Below are 20,342 nucleotides of genomic sequence, written 5' to 3'. Positions count from 1 at the left end.
GTAGGTTTTAAAGCCCCCCTCCCACCCCAAACTTGAAGACAAAAGCTTGTGTGGAATGGCCGCTCACTGTGACAGCAGAGAGATATTGCGTGGGTACCCGGGGGGGCATGCCAATGACAGCTGGTGACAGATTGCCTGTAATTTTTGGCAGCCACATTAAAGCCAAAATGTGATCAGAAGCGTGTGCCCCCAATCCCCCCCTCCCCTTACATTGCTCCCTTGTGGGGGGCTGTGACAGGACAAGCCCAGCTCGTGCTGCAGCACACAAAAGAAGATGAATTTCCACCTGCGTTTGGAGCAAATTAATAACCAATTGAGGCCAGTCTGGGACACAACTGTCTCAAAATTAGCTGCTTTTGTCCTCTGGGGGCCAGGGCACCTCTATTTGTTTAAAATAATTGGGTTCTAATGGTCCATACATGATAATTACCATGCCACAAATTAGCTGTCACCTTAGAAGTGGCCGGCAGTCTGCTTGTGTTAAATGGAAGAATCCTGCAGCTTTGTTTGCTGGCCGGCTCATCTGGTCGGACCCCTGGTGTTTGTCGGGTTTGTGGTTCCGTTATGTCCGACTGGCTTGGATTTCAGTATTTTAAAAATGTAGCTCATGTCCAAAGTGATGAAGACAAATTTCAGAATTCAACACCCTTACCCATGCACTTCTATTTTAAGGTGGGCTGTGGATCTGACCGACTCAGGAAGCCATGTCCTTCATTTATTAACCTTATTTAATTTCTTGCATATGGAATTTGCCATTTTTTGCATATCCCCAACTGACTCTCAAGAGACCACAGAAAACAAGAGAGAAGCTTGGGGTCAGCTATTTGTACAGTCCCCTTGGAGCAATTGCAGGTTAAGGGCACAAAGGAGTAGCACCGCCGGGATTTGAGCCGGCGACCTTCCAGTTTCCAGCCTTTAGCCAGGTAGCCGCCACTAGTTCTGAGTAGGGGTCAGATTAGATAGATAGATAGATAGATAGATAGATAGATAGATAGATAGATAGATAGATAGATAGATAGATAGATAGATAGATAGATAGATAGATAGATAGATAGATAGATACTTTATTAATCCCAATGGGATGAAAATGACACCAGTCCAGGGGCTCATTTTTTATTTCAGAAGCTAAAAAAATCAGTAATTTATTCTTTCTGCATTTACTTTATATACTTTTGTAATTGCAAATGAGTTAAAATCATTTGAAATTGCATAGGATAATTTCAATCTATCCATCCATTTTCCAACCCGCTGAATCCGAACACAGGGTCACAGGGGTCTGCTGGAGCCAATCCTAGCCAACTCAGGGTGCAAGGCAAGAACCAATCCCGGGCAGGGCGCCAACCCACCACAGGACACACACCAAGCATACACTAGGGACAATTTAGAATCACCAATCGACCTCACCTGCATGACTTTGGACTGTGGGGGGAAACCCACGCAGACACGGGGAGAACATGCAAACTCCACACAGGAAGGACCCGACAAGTGAACCCAGGTCTCCTTACTGCGAGTCAGCAGCACTACCACTGCACCACCGTGCCACCCGCATAGGGTAATTTGGGTTCCAAAATTATTCTGTACTTACGCTCTGTCAATGTTTAGCATATTCTCACATTCACTTATCAAAGAAGAATTGTGCAAATGATTCACCCTGTCTGTACTTTATATCACACATGAATAAACTGCACACCTCAGAGAGCATATTACTGTATTAATGCATGTAAATACATAGGGATGTATTCGCTATGTCAAGACGCAAGTCATTTCCATTTTCAAATGGCACTGTATATCCTTACACACATTCTACTCTTTCACCGATCAGAACACATCTTGTTTACATCTGCTGCTTTTGTCACCTAATGATGAAATGACATTTTGTCGATCTACAATAGCAGAAGTACTAGGGTGTTGTACCGTGTTAGCCATTATGAATGTAGAGAAAAGCCAAGCAAAATGACACCTTTTATTGGCTAACAAAAAAGATTACAATATGCAAGCTTTCGAGGCAACTCAGGCCCCTTCTTCAGGCAAGATGTCACAATAGCAGTTAAATCCAATGAATCCATTGTAAGTGCAATTCTCAGGCCAGTGATGGATGCTCGATTGTTTGTCTTGATGGTGATCATATACAATGAGTGCCGACTGATATGCGCACGTGGAGCTGAATGTGCAGTGTGCCTCCTGTTTCTGAGACGGCCATGATAGATTGGCCATCTAGCTCTGTGCTGAGGATTCCTTGTGCTCTGTTTTGTGTGTAGCATTTACTCCATTTTTGACACTCATTGCATGCCCAAACTACCTAGAAGGGGGTCTCTCTCTGAATTACCCTTCCCAAATTTCTTCCATTTATTTTTTTTTCCTAAAACTTTTTTTTTTTGGGAGATTTTCTTAGTTGTTTTATTGGAGAGCCAAGTTTGGTGGGGCTGTCAAAAAACATGGCCTGTTAAAGCCCACTCAGGCATTCCTTGGGTGATTTTGGGCTATACAAGAAATAAATTGTTGTTGTAATATCTCCTGAGTAATCTGCGTAGTTTCTAGCGGTGAGAATGAGAGCCCAGTGGCAAGTTGGTCATGGAGTCAGAATGGATTGTCTTCTAATTCCTCTAAATGTTAACATTCCTTCATCACCGGTAAGCTCTCATTCCACAGTAAACGCACAGTTTTACTCCAACTCAACGACACAAACAGCTTTCTGTTCTCATCTTGCCTCTCTTACAAATATCTGTTGTAGTCTGATCCAGTTTCTGTAGTTTGATGTTTTGAAGTTTATTACTTTCAAACCTTACTATTCTGCAACTTTAATAATTTCTAAACTGTTCCTGTCAAGCTTGATAATCCTGTAGCTTTCTGCCAGGTAAGGTGATGTAACAGTACATACGGATGACCCTGCAGTTGTGAGTCACTGGGCTGGCTACTTTGAGCAGCTGTTTAAAGCTGATCCCCCAGCTAGGACGTTGGACATCTCTGGGTCCACGGTTCTTGAAGCTGATCCTCCAATTAGCTGTGGACCCCCCAGTCTCACTGAGATTGCACAGGTGCTGAACCAACTGAGTAGGGAAGGCTGCAGAGATCTGTAGTATCCGGGGTGAACTTCTCCAGGCTGGTGGTAAGGCTGTCCTCCTGGCATTGCAAGCAATCTTTGCCTCCATTTGGGAGACGGGCGTCGTCCCAACTGACTGGCAAACGGGACTTGTTATCTCTATCTGGAAAGGGAAGGGTGATTGCCCGGATTGTGACAACTACAGGGGGATAACACTGCTCTCAGTGCCGGGTAAAGTCCTTTTCTAGAATCATTCTCAATAGGATCTGTGATCACTTGCTCACCTACCAGTGACCGTAGCAGTCTGGTTTTATGCCTAAGAAGTCTACCATCGACCACATCCTGGCACTGAGGGCTCTCATAGAGCGCAAACGCAAATATTGACAGAGTTTCTTTGCAGCCTTTGTCGATTATCATAAAACATTCAACTCATTTGATTGAGCCACTCTGTGGGACATCCTGAGACTTTGCGGGATCCCTCCTGAAGTTGCTGGATATCATGGCCGGCCTGTACACTAGTACTGTGAGTGCTGTACAGAGTGGAGGCAGAACCTCGGTGTTCTTCCCAGTTGATTCTGGGGTTTGTCAGGGGTCTATTTATACCCCAATTCTGTTCAATACTTGCTTGGACTGGGTGTTAGGCAGAGTCATGGGGTGCAGGGGCTGTGGGGTGTCTGTTGGCAAAGAGAAATTCACTGATCTTGACTTTGCAGATGATATGACATCTACGTCTTTGATGAAGCAAATAAATAACTGGAAACGCGCCAACTTTCACATCAGTGAACTAAGTCCCCAAACAACTCAGAATGTTACTCCATGCTTGCATTTTCTAACTTCTTAATAAAAAGAAAGCTTATTTTGCCTCAATAGGAAGAAGCAGACAAACAAACTTAAATAAGCAACATTTTCTGTCATTTTAAATATCGTTAATGATATTTTGAAGTTTTGATTATGTTAATGGAAGCAAGACTGACTTTATTTTGTAACCTTAAATAATTTACAATATTTGGCTTGGGAAATGTAGTGGCATGCAAAAGTTTCGGCCCCCTTGCTTAAAATATCCATTAGTGTAAATAGTTAAGTGAACAGAAGATGAACTGAACACCAAAAGGCATCAAGTTAAAGATGACTCATTTCTTTTCAGAAGTTTATGTAAGATTAGTGTATTGTTTTTGTTTTGTACAATTTTACAGTGAAAAAAGAAAAGGAGCACCATGCAAAAGTTTGGGCCCCCCAAGATATTTGTGGTCTCAGATAACTTTTTCTAGGGTGGTCTCAGACCTTCATTAGCTCATTGGAGCTCTGGCTTCTACACAGTCATTGTTAGGAAACTCCAGGTGATGCAGACCTTGACTCCTCAAACCTTGTCTCAACAATCAGCAGCCATGAGCTTCTCTAAGCAGCTGCCTAGCATTCTGAAAAAATAAAATAAAGTAAAATACTTGTTGCTCACAAAGCAGGAGAAGGAAGGCTACAAGAAGATAGCAAAGCATTTCAGGTAGCTGTTTCCTCGGTTTCTAAAGTTATTAAGAAATGGCAGTTAACAGGAACGGCGGAGGTCAAGTTGAAGTCTGGAAGGCCAAGATAACTTTCCGATAAGATATGATCACTGGATTGCTAGAAAGACAAATAAAAACCCCCTTATAACTGCAAAAAAACTTCAGGAAGCTTTAGCAGACTCTGGAGTGGTGGTGCAGCAACACCTGAACAAATGTGACCTTCATGGTTAAGTCAGCAGAAGAAATCCTTTCCTGCATTCTAACCACAGACTTCAGCACCTGAAGTTTTCAAATGAACATCTAAACAAGCCTGATGCATTTTGGAAACATGTGCTGTGGACTGATGAAGTCACAATAGAACTTTTTGGCCACAATGTGCAGAGGTAAGTTTGGAGAAAAAAGGGGTTCGAATTCCAGGAGAAGAACACATGTCTCCAACTATTAAGCAAGGTGGTGAATCAATCAGCTCTGGGCTTGTGTTGCAGCCAGTGGCACAGGGAACATGTCATTGGTAGAGGGAAGAACGGACTCATATATATAGCAGGAAATTCTGGAAGCAAACATCACACCATCTGTAAAAAAAAACTGAAGTTAAAAAGAGGAAGGGTCCTATAACAAGACAGCGATCCAAAACACACCTCCAAATCTGCAATGGAATACCTCAAGAGGCTCAAGCTGATGGTTGTGCCAGGGCCCTTACACTCCCTCAACCGAAATATCATTGATAAATCTGTGGTTGAATCTCAAAAGAGCAGGCATGCAAGATGGCCCAAGAATCTTGCAGAAATAGAAGCCTTTTGTAAGGATGAAAGAGCGAGATGAGTACTGAAATACCAAATAAGAACTGAAAGACTCTTAGCTGGGTACAAAAAATGTTTATAAGCTGTGATACTCGCCAAAAGGGGTCTTACTAAGTATTGACCATGGTGGGTGCCCAAACTTTTGTTTTGGTATTTTGTACCTGTGATTGATGGAAATAAAACTGTAATCATCCTTATATCTTAAAGAAATATGTCATCTTCACAGTAGCAGACATTTTAAGCAAGGGGGCCCAAATTTATGTATGCCACCATATGTATAAAGGTACAGCTGCAATTGTCTTGGTTCCAGGCCGTGTTTGGGTTGTCCCCCCATGTGCCCATTGAATTATCAAATTGGTACCCCATTGGTGTCTATAGTACAGATGCTGGGGAGTGTGTGGGGAGGTTAGGGTAGGTGTGTTTGGGGGTTGTGAGGGAAAGGTCCAGAGCGCACGCCTCCTGAATTATATAAACAGCACCCCTCAGTGTCCACACCACACATTCACTGTTATCAAACTTTGAGGACAGTTTGCCTCTTGACTTTTATAAGCGGCGCCCCTCTTTTTTATGTGAGTTGTGGACCCCTAGTGCCTGTTAGCTAACCAATGGCAGCAAACACCACTGGCTTTAGCTAATGGATTTTTATCCTGCTAGACCCAACTGTTCTGTAGTTTTACCCTTTGGACTCTGACCCTGCCTTGGTAGTTTTATCTTATGCAGTTTAATTTTATCAGGCCTCACTGTCCTGTAGAGTTACCCTTTGGAGTTGCCAAGTATGGGTGGATTGCTGAGCAAATTTTGTAATGACTGTGCAGTGTTCATTAGTCCACTGGACTAGTGACCTTGAACGTGGCTGTGCATTGGATTTTATCCTCCCTCATGCTATAGTTGCCAAGCTAGCCTTTCCAACATTTTCAATATTACCTTTTAGTGAGAAGTCAAGCAAAATGACACCTTTTATTGGCTAACTAAAAAGATTACAAAATGCAAGCTTTTGAGGCAACTCAGGCCCCTTCTTCAGGCAAGATGTAATACAGAGACTAGAATTCCCTGCGTTTATATACACACCAGGACAAATAACAACATTGGTAAATCTTTAAGTGAGACATCTTAAATGTAAAAAAATAATAGACCTCTTCAGGCTAAGATTCATATAAATAGAGAGAAGAACAATGACTAGTCAAGATCTTTGGATAAGATAACTGTCCAGCAAAGTCTTTTGAAGTTTCTGATGAGTTTTTCCATACAATGTGGGTCTGTAGTCAGATTGTCTGGGTCAGTCCGAGAAATGCAAACAATCCTCATACCTGGCCATAAGACCCATGTCTCTATTCAAACCATGTTGTAATGTATTAAAGTTTAGCATGAGTTTGACTTCCCATTCTTTACTCTCTTGCTGTGTTCTGAAGCACTGGGACGTTAAAGTCCCTCTCACAGTGTCCATGGTTGTTGACGTGAGCTGCTACAGGAACATCTCTGTTGCCATGATGGAACCTGTGTAAGTTCATTCTCTGGCGGAGTGTTTGTCCAGTTTCTCCCACATAGAATGCAGTGTCAGGACATTTCATGCAGAGAATTAGGTAGACCACAGTAGATGAACTGCAGGAAAATGATCCCTTTGTACGATGTTCTAGTCGGCAGTGTGGTATAATTACACGGTCTGTATTATAAAGGTGAGCACACATTTTACATCTTTTCTGTAGGCAGGGAGAAGTGCCATTTTCTGTTGGTTTACTTAGGGAGCTTATATTACCTTTAAAAAGTTCAAACAAAAGTATTACAAACCTGGAACACTCCTGTATGAAGGAGCGGTAATAACTAAGGAAGTCCAGCGACGATCTGACTTCTCCAACTGTTGTGGGCTCCTTTTCCATTAACTGTCATACTGCTTCCAAATCCTGGATCCAGTCAGACTGAACTGTCTTTAGTGCTCTTCTCTTCTGGAAGACTTGACAATTTGGTTGCTTTATGCTTTTGAATCTGATCCTATTTCCAAACCTGTGCTCCATTGTGCCTGATCCTGTCAGACTCATCACTGCTTCAGCTTTATTTGTCACAGTCTATCCGTCCTCATTATACCCCAGCTCTAATTTTGAGCTGTGTTTACATGTGATGAGAAACCCTACGCTAATCTCAATGTCTGTCTGGCTGCATGTAAAAACAGTGCTACAATTTTGTTGAAATGTGGTGCACTGATTCTTCACGGATATTTGTAGGAAGTACACATTACTGAAATTTCAAAATCTCCCATTGAGAAGAATTGGTGAATTTTCAAACTTATGTGTCATAAAACAAAACAAAAAAACAATTGTTCAACTACAAATTTGTTTATTGTTTCAATTTTACCTTAAGAGTGCTTACTTTAGCTTCTGTATTTAATTTTTTTTCCTTTCATTCTTTTGACAGCCACTCCTAATGGCAAAAGAGTGAAACACCTGCCTGTGTGCTGAGGCAGAACATGGGATGGGCGGGGTTAATTGTAGGCGGGGTTGTATTAATGAGTATTACCATATAAGGAAGGTATGATGTTGTAGGCAAAGGTTTTTAGTGTGCCACTGTGATCTGTAAGGGTTATTCAAACACATAATTTTATTTATAATGAGAATCTAAATGACAGGGTGCATATGACAGGGAGACAAGATGAGTCAAGCATTGAAGTGCTGATGTGCCATGTTTGGTCATAATCAATATTATGGCCAGGGTTGTCAGGGTCGACAGCTATTTTAAGGTTTCCCAAGCAAGCAGCCTCTATTTAATCATATTGTACCCATATTTGAAGGTTGCATGCTTACCTGTGGATGGATGGAAGACATCATTCCTGCCTGTGCCTAGGACACAATGCTTTCTCACACTGTCTCTCTCAAAGACTGGACAAGCACCAATTGCAGAAAAACTCCACTGCATGAAAGTTTTGGCCAAGTATAAGCCGTCCTTCGATTATTCTTATCATTTTATTGTGAGTGTTAAGCCAATATTAAACTGAAGTGAAAATATAATCTTTCTTTAATGTTACTGATTCTTTTAGAATCACTGCCATACCACTAGGGGATGATATAATACTTTATTTTATATATTTTTATGTTTATTAGTGGTATAGTTGTAACGGTCATCAGGAATATGTATGTGTGTCACTGTGAGTTTACACGTTTCCCCATTCCTGTTATTAGTGGAATGGCATAATTTGTAAGGCCGGCCAATGGTACATGGGGAGGGGAGCACCTGGCTTGGAGAGCCAACAGACTGTATGGGGAGGAGCCAATGGTGTGTAAATGGGTGGCTGGAAAAAGGAGAGGGAGAAGCAGACGCCATAAAATGAAAAGGCAAGAGGGAAAGAGATTGACACTGTATGGAAAACGTCAGGTGAACCCGGGCTCATTTTGGGACAAATTATTTTCCCTTTCTGGTGAAGGTATTCGGGAGAGGACCTGACGGGCCAGCACAAGGGACTGTTGATCTGTATGTTTCCCGGAACAGGAGGTATGGTTCCCCACCACAGACTGAGATAGTCATCCCTAACAGAGAATATTTAAAGGACTACGCATACATTAATTTTTTCTCTTTCTCAAATTTATGTATTAACTAGTCATTTTAGCCCGTTACAATAACAGGCGTTAGAACAGTAGTGCATAAACATTAGTACGAACAGTCTATATTAAATGGCAAGGGACTTTGACCTCATTCTGTTTGTTGGTCGTATTTTTCTTTCTTTCAGCCTTTCTTTTGTTGATGTTTACTTGCTGAGCTGACTGTTCTTCGTGGGCTGCCGCCATGTATTGTGTGTTTTTTAATTTTCTGTGACAGTAATACTGTCTTGTATGTCCGCTGGCTTGTACATCCGTAATATACCTTTAATTTTCTCTGGCGGTAATACAGGTGTGCGCGTCGGTAATATGCCTTTAATCTCCTCTGACAGTAATACTGGCTTGTATGTGGCTGTAATATGCATCATTGTATTGTGTACTTTTAATTTCGTCTCGCAGTAATACTGGTTTGTATTTCTGTAAAACGCCTGTAACTTTCTCTGACAGTAATATCGCGCATCACACCGTGCCCCGCGCATACGCACTTCACCAAAAGCCCTGCGCATGCGCACTTCACCATAAGACACACACACATGGACACTTGGACGCACAAAGGGATTTTATTAAAGAGGATGGTGTATGTGGTTCAGTGTTTTGGGCCGTGATTTGTGTGGGGTGGTAATCGCTGCAGCGAGATAATATATATATATAGGGGGTTTTTGTTAAGTGTGTGCAATTTCTTCCAATTATCATTTTTTAACTTAACTCCACATTCACTGGTGTGTTTCTGTACTTGGGGTGGTGTAGTAGGAAAGTAGTGTTGGTCATTTGCACCCCGGATTATTATTTTTTTTCCTTTGCTGCCACTCTAGGATGGCAGTGCATATACTAAATAATCATACCGGCTCCAGGAGCGGTACATAGTAAAGGCTGCAATCTCTAGAGTACCTCTTATTAGGGAGCATGCACCCCCTGGTGGATACAGGTGTTAAATCTGTAATTATTTATTCAGTTCGCTAACAGTGATATTGTTTATTTATTTATCACAGTACTGCTCTTTTCTGTATACTTACCTTGAATAGAAAAATAAATAAATAAATAAAATATAAACGCTACCATGTCAGACTGTCACAACAAATTTCCTTGAAGAATAAGTTTTTCAAATTTCAACAAAATCAGTCCGCTGCGAATTAAGTTGTTTCATGAGGACAGACAGACAGACAGACAGACAGACATGGCTATTGCAGTAGGTGCTTTTCTCTTTTTCTGTGAATGCACCTAAAAACATTCTGTGTAACTTCAATTACAGATTAGTTTACTGCTTCAAATTTCCCTTCAGAGAGGCAACTTCATTGTGTTGTGGACGAGTGACAAACATAAAGGAATCCAAAAGTAAGCTGGGGTGCCAACTGGAGCACCCCATTTAATAGCAAGTGGAAACTGGACAACAAACAGGGTGCATTGTGGTGAATAACTGAAAAACAGGAAATCACAGCCATAATCGCCTCACTGGGTATTAAACCAAAACACAGGCTCGGTAGCATGGGTCAAACTTTGGCAGAGCTCCATCCTATGGTGGCTCAGGTCCAAAATGCTGCACCTCCTTCTGGGAATGTCCAATTTTATACTGTTTTGACTGAAAGGGGTGGAGCTTCTCAGGTTCAGTTGCACTCGCTGGACATCTTCCTGGCACTGTGGAGGGAAAAATAGATGATACTGTTAGCAACAGTACCCCCTCTCTGAAATAAATCCTCTGATGTAAATGTGTGACAACATATATACCGTATCATTTCTTCTTTTATATGTTTGACAGACACTTGTGATGGCAAACAGATCCCCAATATGTTAGTGAAGAGCCGGGAGCTTTAACTGCACCTCTGGTACACCTGCTCACTTCTCCTACTCCCGGAGATAAATTAAGAATTAAAGTAAAAAAGTCACTTATCTAGAAATAAATGTAAGTGGGCATGCCATGAATTATGTAAAAATCAGTCTCAAAGCATAGTCTGAACAAACATGTCCTCTGTATTTGCATTTTTCTGAGAATGTAACTTATCATCCAGACCTGTTCTCCATCATGGACCAAAGCAGCCTACAGTTTTACCTGGAGACTTCAGCAGATTTTAAGTCTTTGAGACACATCTTTTAATAATGTTATCATGTTTAGGAAATGTGAACTACAATTAGTCACAGATCCTCTACAACCATCAACTGACAGCAGGACATCCATCAATGCCATTTGACATCACTGCTACCTAGGAGAGCCATTGCGCCACCACAAGCCTACTTGGGCTCCATTTAATGACATGACATTGTGAAGTGCTGCCAGCACATGTAATTTAACTCTGTTATCACTGTTATCACTGTTAATTTCGAGAAGGACTCACTATTGCAAAAATATTGAATTATCAAAAATGTAATTGCCGACTCTTTAAAGTAATTGACGAGTCAGACGATGTCCGCATGGCATGACAGTCAGATGTGTTCAAGTGAACTGATACGAAAGTTGGAGAATTTCACATCTTCTATTTACTTCATCCAAGAGTCACTTATTAGATGTTTGTTTATTAAATAGTTTTATAACAATGAATCATATTCACAAGTAAGAGTGATAATTGAAGGCAGTTCCATATGTTAGTAGTTAGAGTTAAGAATGGAGCACAAGGAGGTCTGTGGTGGCCCAGTGACTTTCATACACAGCAGAGTCCAATTCGAGTGAAGTCCACAGGTGGCGCAGTGGTAGTGCTGCTGCTTTGCAGTAAGGAGACTGTGGACGATTGTGGGTTCGTTTCCCAGTTCCTCCCTGTGTGGATAGCGCTCTGAGTACTGAGAAAAGCGCTATATAAATGTAATGAATTATTAAGTGACAATGGCATTGACAGGTGTTTGTTAGAGGTGGTTCTGTTTTCTTAATCATAATATTTTTGAAAGGATACCAAATACAGTAGAGTGAAAAATACAAATACAGAATGACCAATTCTAGAATAAAATGAGGATCACTATCATCTTAGGAAAAGAGAGAAGCTGCTGAAATATGTTCACCATCTAGCTATTAATATCAGTTAAAATGCAGCAATTCGTTACAATTATATAAATAAGTAAGAACGTGGAACTGATTTATTACATGTGGTGCACGACGGGCAAAAAGATCAAGGGCTTGCCTCGATTGTTCGTGTATATCTGGGAGTGAAAGATCAGGAACTGGGAACCGGAGATCATGCTGGATGTCACCTGCCGTCGCCGCTGTCCCTTTTTAAGCCCGTCCCGTGTTTGTATCAGTCAGGGCAGCTGCGCCTTTCCAGTGTTACTGATTTAGCTCAAGGTTGATAACATCTGTTTTTTACCATAATAATATGCAGATAACATTGTTCAATCAATTAGGTCTGCTTACATAATTGCTTTCCCTTCCATTTATTTCCAGAGAAGTGACTTTTTTTGGACTTTCATTAGTTTACTTAGTTCTGCAGTATCCGCCTTTTGCGCATGCGTGCGCTCTGACCGGCTTCTGTGTTCTGCATTGGACATGCGCGCTGCTGTCGGACGAGTAGAAGAGGAAAATCTACAAAATATAGAACTTCAAGCAAGTGTTCTTAAGGTAAAATTTAAACAGTAAAGTAATTCCTAATTAAAGTTGGACATAACGTTTCTCCGTTTTTAAGATGGACGAGCTCGCAAATTTGCCAATGCTCATCAGAGGGAATGTTTGAAATTTTAAAACTCCGTACTGCGCGATCTGTTCGGGATATCTGAATGAAAATTGAACCGTCTGGACAGGTTTCTTTGAAGAATTACATGTGCCACCTCTCAACAAAACTGGTTCATGGTGGGCTGAGTTGTTTCATGCGAGAAGACTGACAGTCTTCTACTTCTGCACATTTTATGCAAACGCACCTAAATAGTAAAAATGCGCCAAATTTCAAATCCGTTAACGAAGTCCTCAAATATTACACCTTGCTCTTTTTTCTGCCATGTTTTATTCTGATGCTGGCATTGTAGTTCAGCAGTTGCAGTCTGATCCTGTCAGACCTCATGAATATTTAGATTACGGTTCTTTTAATACTTTTTAGAGCCTGATCCTATCAGATTGAATGGCCCTGTAGTTTTGCCCTTTGACATCTGATCCTGTCTTTGTACAAACACCCTTTTTGATCAGAGCTGGTCAGACCTCATTATCCTGTAGCTTTAATTTAAGACTAAAATCTTTTCAATGTAGCGTTAGAGATTGGAGACTGATATTTAGATGCTTCACTCATGTCCAGCAGCCTTTGTAGCTTTTCCATTTAGAGCTGCTTTGTTCTTACAGGCTGAATCCTGGCAAACTTACAGTAAGTGGCCTGAAACTTCACACTTTGGAAATCATTTCTGTTGCAGTAGCAATCTTCTCTGGAGTCCGATCTTACCGCACTTCATTATCTAGCACACTCAACCATAAAAAACACCCATTCCTGTCAAACCTTATCAATTAGAATCTTACCCTTTAGATTCCGATGCTTCACGAGACCAATGCACTCCAGAGTCTGATCCTGTCAGTCATCACTTCTCTAAAGTTTTATCCATCAGAGTCTGATTCTATCATTAAGTCGTTATCCACTGGAGTCTGACCCTTTCAGATTAAAAAGCCTGACATTTTACCCTTAGAGGCCTGATCCTGTCACTGTAGAAATACCCTTTGAAATCACTTGTGGTCAGACCTCATTCCTGCATGTTTACACTTATTATTATAATCCTGCACTTTTACTAATTAGACACTCATATCGAGATACTTCAATGGCCCCTATCTGCCTTTGTAGCTTTCCATTTAGTAATCGTTTGTTTTTGAAGTCTAATCTTGGCAGGCTTATACAGTATGTCCTGCAGTTTTAGTCTTTGATGACAGGTCCCACTTTTTTAGTAATTGCCTCTTTAGTTAGATCTTACAGGACCTCACTATCAAAGACCATTAATGGTATTGCCTGATTTTCTCAAACCCCAATATCCTTTAACTTTATTTTTTTCTCTGATGCTGTAAATGTAAATTTACCAGTTAGAGCAGGGGTGGGCAAAGTCATTCCTGGTGGGCCGCAGTGGCTGCAGGTTTTTGTTCCAATCCAATTTCTTAATAAGAAGCCCTTATTGCTCTAGAAACATCTTCTGCTTCATTTTAGTTAACTCCCTCATTAAGATTTTGAACCCTTATTGCTTATTTAAGTCTTAAACAGCTACATTCTCGTTTTTTAATTGCTCCTTATTAGATGCAAATGACAAAAGAAACCAGCAGTTAACTATTTTGCTTGTTACCCTTTACACCTGTGTGTATTTATCATGCACTATTTGGTTTAATTAAATACTTGGAAGGAATGAGAAGAGAAAAAAGTGAAGGATTGAGAATTACCCATCCGTTTTACACTTCAAAGTATTTGGATGATATCCTTAGAATGGAAAAAAAATCTAGAATATGAGAATAACTTGACATAGCAGAGTTAAAGCACTAACAAGCCATGAAATGTAATTATTGGCAAGGATTGTTTTCTATTTAAGCAACTGGGTTGGAACAAAAACCCGCGGCCACTGCGGCCCTCCAGGAATGACTTTGCCCACCCCTGAGTTAGAGTCTAATCCTGTTGGATTCTATCTATCTATTTTGATTTCAGTTAGAAGCAAACAACATTCCATACAATTAAGTCAAGCTTAACAAACCAAAATGCAGCTCCCACTCAAGAGAAAGAGAGGAGAGACAACAACCAGAGCAAATCTTTAGGAGACGGAAGAAAGAATATCCTTATCCTTGATATAGGAGCTTATTCTAAAATGTTATTAATTAGATCCTGCCTTATTAAAAAAAAAGAGTTCTGAACAGATCCAAGTGAGAACTTGATTTTTTTTTCAATTTCAAATAATATAGAACAGGGGTCCCCAACTCTGGTCCTGGAGGGCCGCAGTAGCTGCAGGTTTTCATTCTAACTCATTCCTTAATTAGTGACCTGTTTTTGCTGCTAATTAATTGTTTCTTAATAATTAATTGTTTTTTTATTTCCCTTATTTAGCAGCCAAACAATAATGACATAAAAATGAGACAAAACATGAACAGCAAACTGTGTCCATCAATTAAAATCTGAAAATAAAGGAAGATGAAGGTCTCAAGAATGTCGATCTGCTCAGGTCCCCTAAACATTTGACCCACGCTATTAGAAAAGAGAAAATCAGCAATGTCAGAAATGTCTTTCATTGCACAATGAGATTAAAGAACGAGTTTAATTAATGACAAGAATCAGAGTCTAATTAAATAACTGGTTGTAGTGAAATTGGTTGAAGTTTGAGGCCCTGACTTAGTTGGTCTTCTTTTTGGGTGCCATTTAAGGAAAGAAATGAAGCAACTCAGAGGAACAATGAAGAAATTCAGGGGAACAAATCTTTAAAATCAAGTTCATTAAAATGAAAGGAAAAGGAGTTAATTAGCAGCAGCAACGGGTCACCAATTAAGAAAAGGGTTAGAATGAAAACCTGCAGCACTGTGGCCCTCCAGGACCAGAGTTGGAGACCACTGGCATAGAACATCAGTTACCCACTGACTTAAAAGTGGTGGGGTGGGATTCTTCCAGTTGAGCAAGATAAGCCTTCTCCACTTTAAGGCCACCTGGGAGCTGTTAATGGGTTGCGATGATTGTGACACCCTGGCTGTCTGATAGGCATTCACAGATTTTTCTCCAGAATGTTGTTAATTTGGTGCACACCCAGAACATGTTCTGTGGCCCAGTGAGGTTGGAGCTCAATTGCAAAGTTCACAGGGTGATTCTTGCCCTGGAAACATTTTGGACAATTTTAAACAAGATGAATATGATTTTTCCTTTAGATTCTGATCCTGCCATTATTGCAATACCCTTTAGAATCTTATTACTTTAATGTTGTTATCTACACTCACTGATTAGGGACGTTTTCCCACCTGCTTATCCATGTAATTATCAATTCAGCCAATCATGTGGCAGCAGCACATTGCATAAAATCCTGCAGATACAAGTCAGGTGCTTCGGTTACTTTTCAGATCAAAAATCAATATGGGATCTCATCTCTCTTAGCTGGTGCCAGATGGGCTGGTTTGAGTATTTGTGTAACTGCTGATCTCCTGGAATTTTCATGCACAAAGGTCTCTAATGTTTACCCAGAATTTTGCAAAATCATAGACACATCCAGTGAGCATCAGTTCTGTGAACAGAAACACCTTGCTGATGAGAGAGGTCAGAGGAGAATAACCTGACTGGTTCAAGATGACAGAAAGGCTACTGTAACTCACATAACCACTCTGTACAACTGTGGTGAGTAGAAAAGCATCTCAGAAAGCACAGTGCGTCAAACCTCAAGGCGGATGGGCTATAACAGGTGAAGATCACATCAGGTTCCACTCCTAACAGCAAAGAACAGAAAGCTAAGGCTGCAGTCGGTGCAGACCCACCAAAATTAGCAAAATGTAGCCTGGTCTAATGAGTTTTGATTTTTGCTTTGACACACACTTGGTTGGGTCACAATTTGGTGCCAACAGTAGGAATCCATGCACCCAACCTGCCTTATGTCAACAGTCCATGCTGATGGTAGTAATGAGAGTGAAGGTTTTCTTGGCACACTTTGGGCCCGTTAATACCAATCAATCACCGCTTGAATTCCATGTCCTGTCTGATTGTTGTTGCTGTACTTCATGGCCACAATTTGACCGTCCCCTATTGGCTACTTCCAGCATGGTGTCGCACCATGTCACTAAGCAGAAATCATCTCAAACTCTTTTTATGAACATGACGTGTGTTCCGTGTTCTTCAGGGGCCTTCTCAATGCAACAGAACACCTTTGGGATATGGAAGAATTGGGCATTCATAGTATGAATGAGCAGCTGAAAAATCTGCAGAAACTGCGTGACACAATCATGTCAATATGGACCTGAATCTCAAAGGAATGTTTCTAAAATCATATGAAATCCGTGCCATGAAGGATTGAGTCCATTCTGAGAGCATGATGAGGCCCTAACCAGTATTAGCATAGTGGTCCTAAGAATTTGCACAGTGTGTGTAATTTTATCAATTGGAACCTTATGTAGTTAGATCACATCAATATGAATCTTCATCCTTTAGAATTTCATCTTGACGCCGTATATTATCCATTGGAGTAGAAGAATGTCATATTGGAATCTCACCCCTTTTTTTTGTTTACATTTTTGCAATTTAATCCAGTGTCACCTCTCCATCCAGCAGCTGTCATCACTGCTTTACTCTTGGGCATCTGATCCTGTCAGGCTTGATATCTACTGCAGCTTTAGCCTGTTCAGTCTAAACCAGTTACCATACTTTAACTAGTTGGAGCCTGATTCAGACAGACCCCAGTAACTTTGAAGCTTCAGTATTTGCAGTACTTTGGGTCCACATCAATAATAGGTTGTATTGGTCTAATAAAACAAAAGAACTAGAGAGGAAAGGGCAGAGCAGGCTCTTTTTTTCTTAGGACACTGTGCTCCTTTAATGTGGGAAGTGGCCTCCTTCACACCATCTACACATCTGTGATGGACAGTGTGCTGTGCTGGGCTGCTAACATCACTTCAAGAGAGGACCACCGAATCAACAAGCAAATTAAAAAGGGCAGGCTCAGTTATGGGATACACTCTGGAGGTTGTAGCAAAGGAGAGAGTTAAAACAAAAACTGAGTGCCATTATGAACAATCCTGCACATCCTCTCTGTGACACTCCAACAGTGAGGACTTTCAGACAACAAATTATTCAGCAGAAATTTGTCAGAAAATGTGACTGGGGGTCCTTTATACTAATAGCAGTACGTCTGTGTAGTGCCTCACTGGGACTGGGACTGCCAAATCAGAAGTTTTCTTCCTTTTTAGTCATTCTACTGTGTGTGTCCAGACCACACCATGTGTGTAAATATTTATTTATATAAATGTATTTATGATTTATTTATTGAAAGAGCTTCTGTCAAAAGCCAAATATTTCGACTGGGGGTCAAATAACTATCTATCTATCTATCTATCTATCTATCTATCTATCTATCTATCTATCTATCTATCTATCTATCTATCTATCTATCTATCTATCTATCTATCTATCTATCTAATAGTGCCTTATCTATCTCTGTCTATTATATAATACAATTCATATCTATCTTTCTATGTATCTTGACCAAACAGAAGAGCACATGTCTGGTATTGACTTGTCACTCAGGCTGTAAGCATTACCATCCATCCATCCGCCCGCCTGTCTGTCCGTCCGTCCGTCCGTCCGTCCTGTCAAAAGTCACTTCCCTGCAGCTTTACCCACTGGAATCTGATCCTGTCATGAAATCCTCATCCTTTGGACTCTAATTCTTCCTTCCCTGCAGTACGTTCCTGTGGAAGTTGACCATATTGGACTTCACATTTGTTTACTGCTCTGAAGTCCAGTCCTATCAGACCTCAGCATCCTGCTGCATTGCGTTTTAAGTTCTGGTCCCACCTTCAGGTCCTACCTGATCCCACTATCTCTAGCTTTCCCTGATCCCCTCATAGCAGCATGACCTTCTGTCACTGTTTGCTCCCCAGTTAAGTTTTGTTCATTATTATAATCCTTTTAAATCTTTTCCAAATCTGCCTTCTTGGCAAATCCTTGAACATGATAGTCTGATATTTTTGTGGATATGTTTTTTTATGGAAATATCTGGAAAAATAGGCAAAGAATTGTTGGAAAATATTGTCAGAGAGCTTGAGACATAAAAAAAAATCAGTTTAAACAATTTCTTTTTAATCAGCCTTAGAAGTTTAGAATTTCAAAGCACTAAGGAGGTTAGATGATTCAGAACATTTTCTAGAAAACTGAGAAAGCCCCTGAGACCCCTATGTAATGAAACCAGTTGCTAGCTTGTCCTGCATGGAGTATAAGACCTGCAGTTGCCAGCAGCAGATTAAACTGGCGATCCACCCATATAAATAGATGAATGGGTACAGGGCACAACATGGAATTCATCAGTCACCTTCAGCAGTGCTTCAGCACATCTCATGCCTCTTTGTAAAGTTTGAGTCCTTGCAGTCATAAAAGTTTTGGTTGTGTCCTTGAAAGGCATTACATGTGGCGTGGAGGCTGCTAAGTAACCATCCTCTCTCCCCGGATGCATCAGTGCCAGCTGTTTTCTGTCTGCCAGCACCTCGCACAGCTGGTTCCAGTAGTCACGGGGTGGAGCCTGCAATGCATCACCCATGACGAATTCCACAGTTGTCTTCAAGAAGGAGGTCTGCTGCTCGAGCCATCAAGCCTCCCGGATGACAAATCTTGAGATTCCTTTAAAAGTGAAGTCTGGGGCTGTCAAGAAATAGAAACAAGATAAGTGTTGGATTTATTAAGGCTTTCTATCCAGCCGTAGTGCCAGGCGGTGTCATTGTGGCTGCGGGTATAGCCCACCTCCTCCTCCTCCACCACCACCTCAGTGAAGGACAACCTCTGTTTAATGTCAGACCGCATCCCAGACTGTCTGATAAAGAGGCAGCCAGCTCGTGACCTCTGAAAGCCCTCTGGGAATATTCCGCCCCTCCTCACACCTGCCAGCCCCCTGCTTGTCCTCTCCCTCTTAAGAATGTCTCCTGATTAGAGTCAGTTCTGCTTATCTCAGCTAGTCATGGCTCCAAAGACAATGGGGTGTCTGTCCCCTGGTACATGAAAGTCCCCACACAACTTCTTCATCTTTTAAATAAAATGCCCCCCCCCCCCAGGTCATTGTGTAAGGTGCTATGTATGAATATAGATGCAGGTATTATAGGCTTGCCTACATATTTTCATGTCATCAATTGGTGCAAATTGAGACACGTACAGCAAAAAGGGACGTTGCCCCCTCACTTGTGCTGTTCCACAGTTTTGGACACCACTTGCATTTTAAAAAATAGTTGTAGATTGTCAGTGGTTGGATACAGTGACTGCTAATTCTCATCAGAAGTGATACCTAAGCTCTCATCTGCCCAGTTCACGCTGACTCCTGCCTGTACGGAACTACAAACCGCAGCCTTTGCAGTTTACAAACAGTCTTTTGTGGTAATTTCACAAAGTTAATAGATCTATCCATCCATCCATTTTCCAACCCGCTGAATCCGAACACAGGGTCACGGGGGTCTGCTGGAGCCAATCCCAGCCAACACAGGGCACAAGGCAGGAACCAATCCTGGGCAGGGTGCCAACCCACTGCAGGAAAGTTAATAGATCATCATGGGGTAAAGAGCATTTCTGATTATTTTATTTTCATTTTGAGTCTGTGTTGTTCATTTAGCAGTGGATATTGAGCTTCCGGATTGTAGATGTGCATATTTGTGCGTATTGGCTGTTTGTTGTGCAGATCGATAAATCTGTTAAGACAGCTGAATGTTGGATAAAGTCAAAGATGCAATCGTATTACTTTCTTTTCTCCTTATTAATAGGCTAGTAAGTACCAATTAATTAAATAAAAATCTGTCTGATTAGTAGCAGGCATTTGTTCTGACGTCACTGAAAATGAAATTCAA

At 41.1% G+C, this 20,342-nt stretch overlaps 1 protein-coding gene across 1 annotated transcript in view; it reads left to right on the top strand.

Moving 5' to 3' along the window:
• The window catches only part of LOC114656856 (40S ribosomal protein S25), a 1,002,297-nt gene that overhangs the window by 454,699 nt on the left and 527,256 nt on the right, over positions 1 to 20,342 (top strand). The window lies entirely within an intron of this gene.

This window comes from Erpetoichthys calabaricus, chromosome 9 (assembly GCF_900747795.2).
Source record: "Erpetoichthys calabaricus chromosome 9, fErpCal1.3, whole genome shotgun sequence".
Classification (NCBI taxonomy): domain Eukaryota; kingdom Metazoa; phylum Chordata; class Cladistia; order Polypteriformes; family Polypteridae; genus Erpetoichthys; species Erpetoichthys calabaricus.
This window is presented reverse-complemented; position numbering and strand designations above follow the sequence as displayed.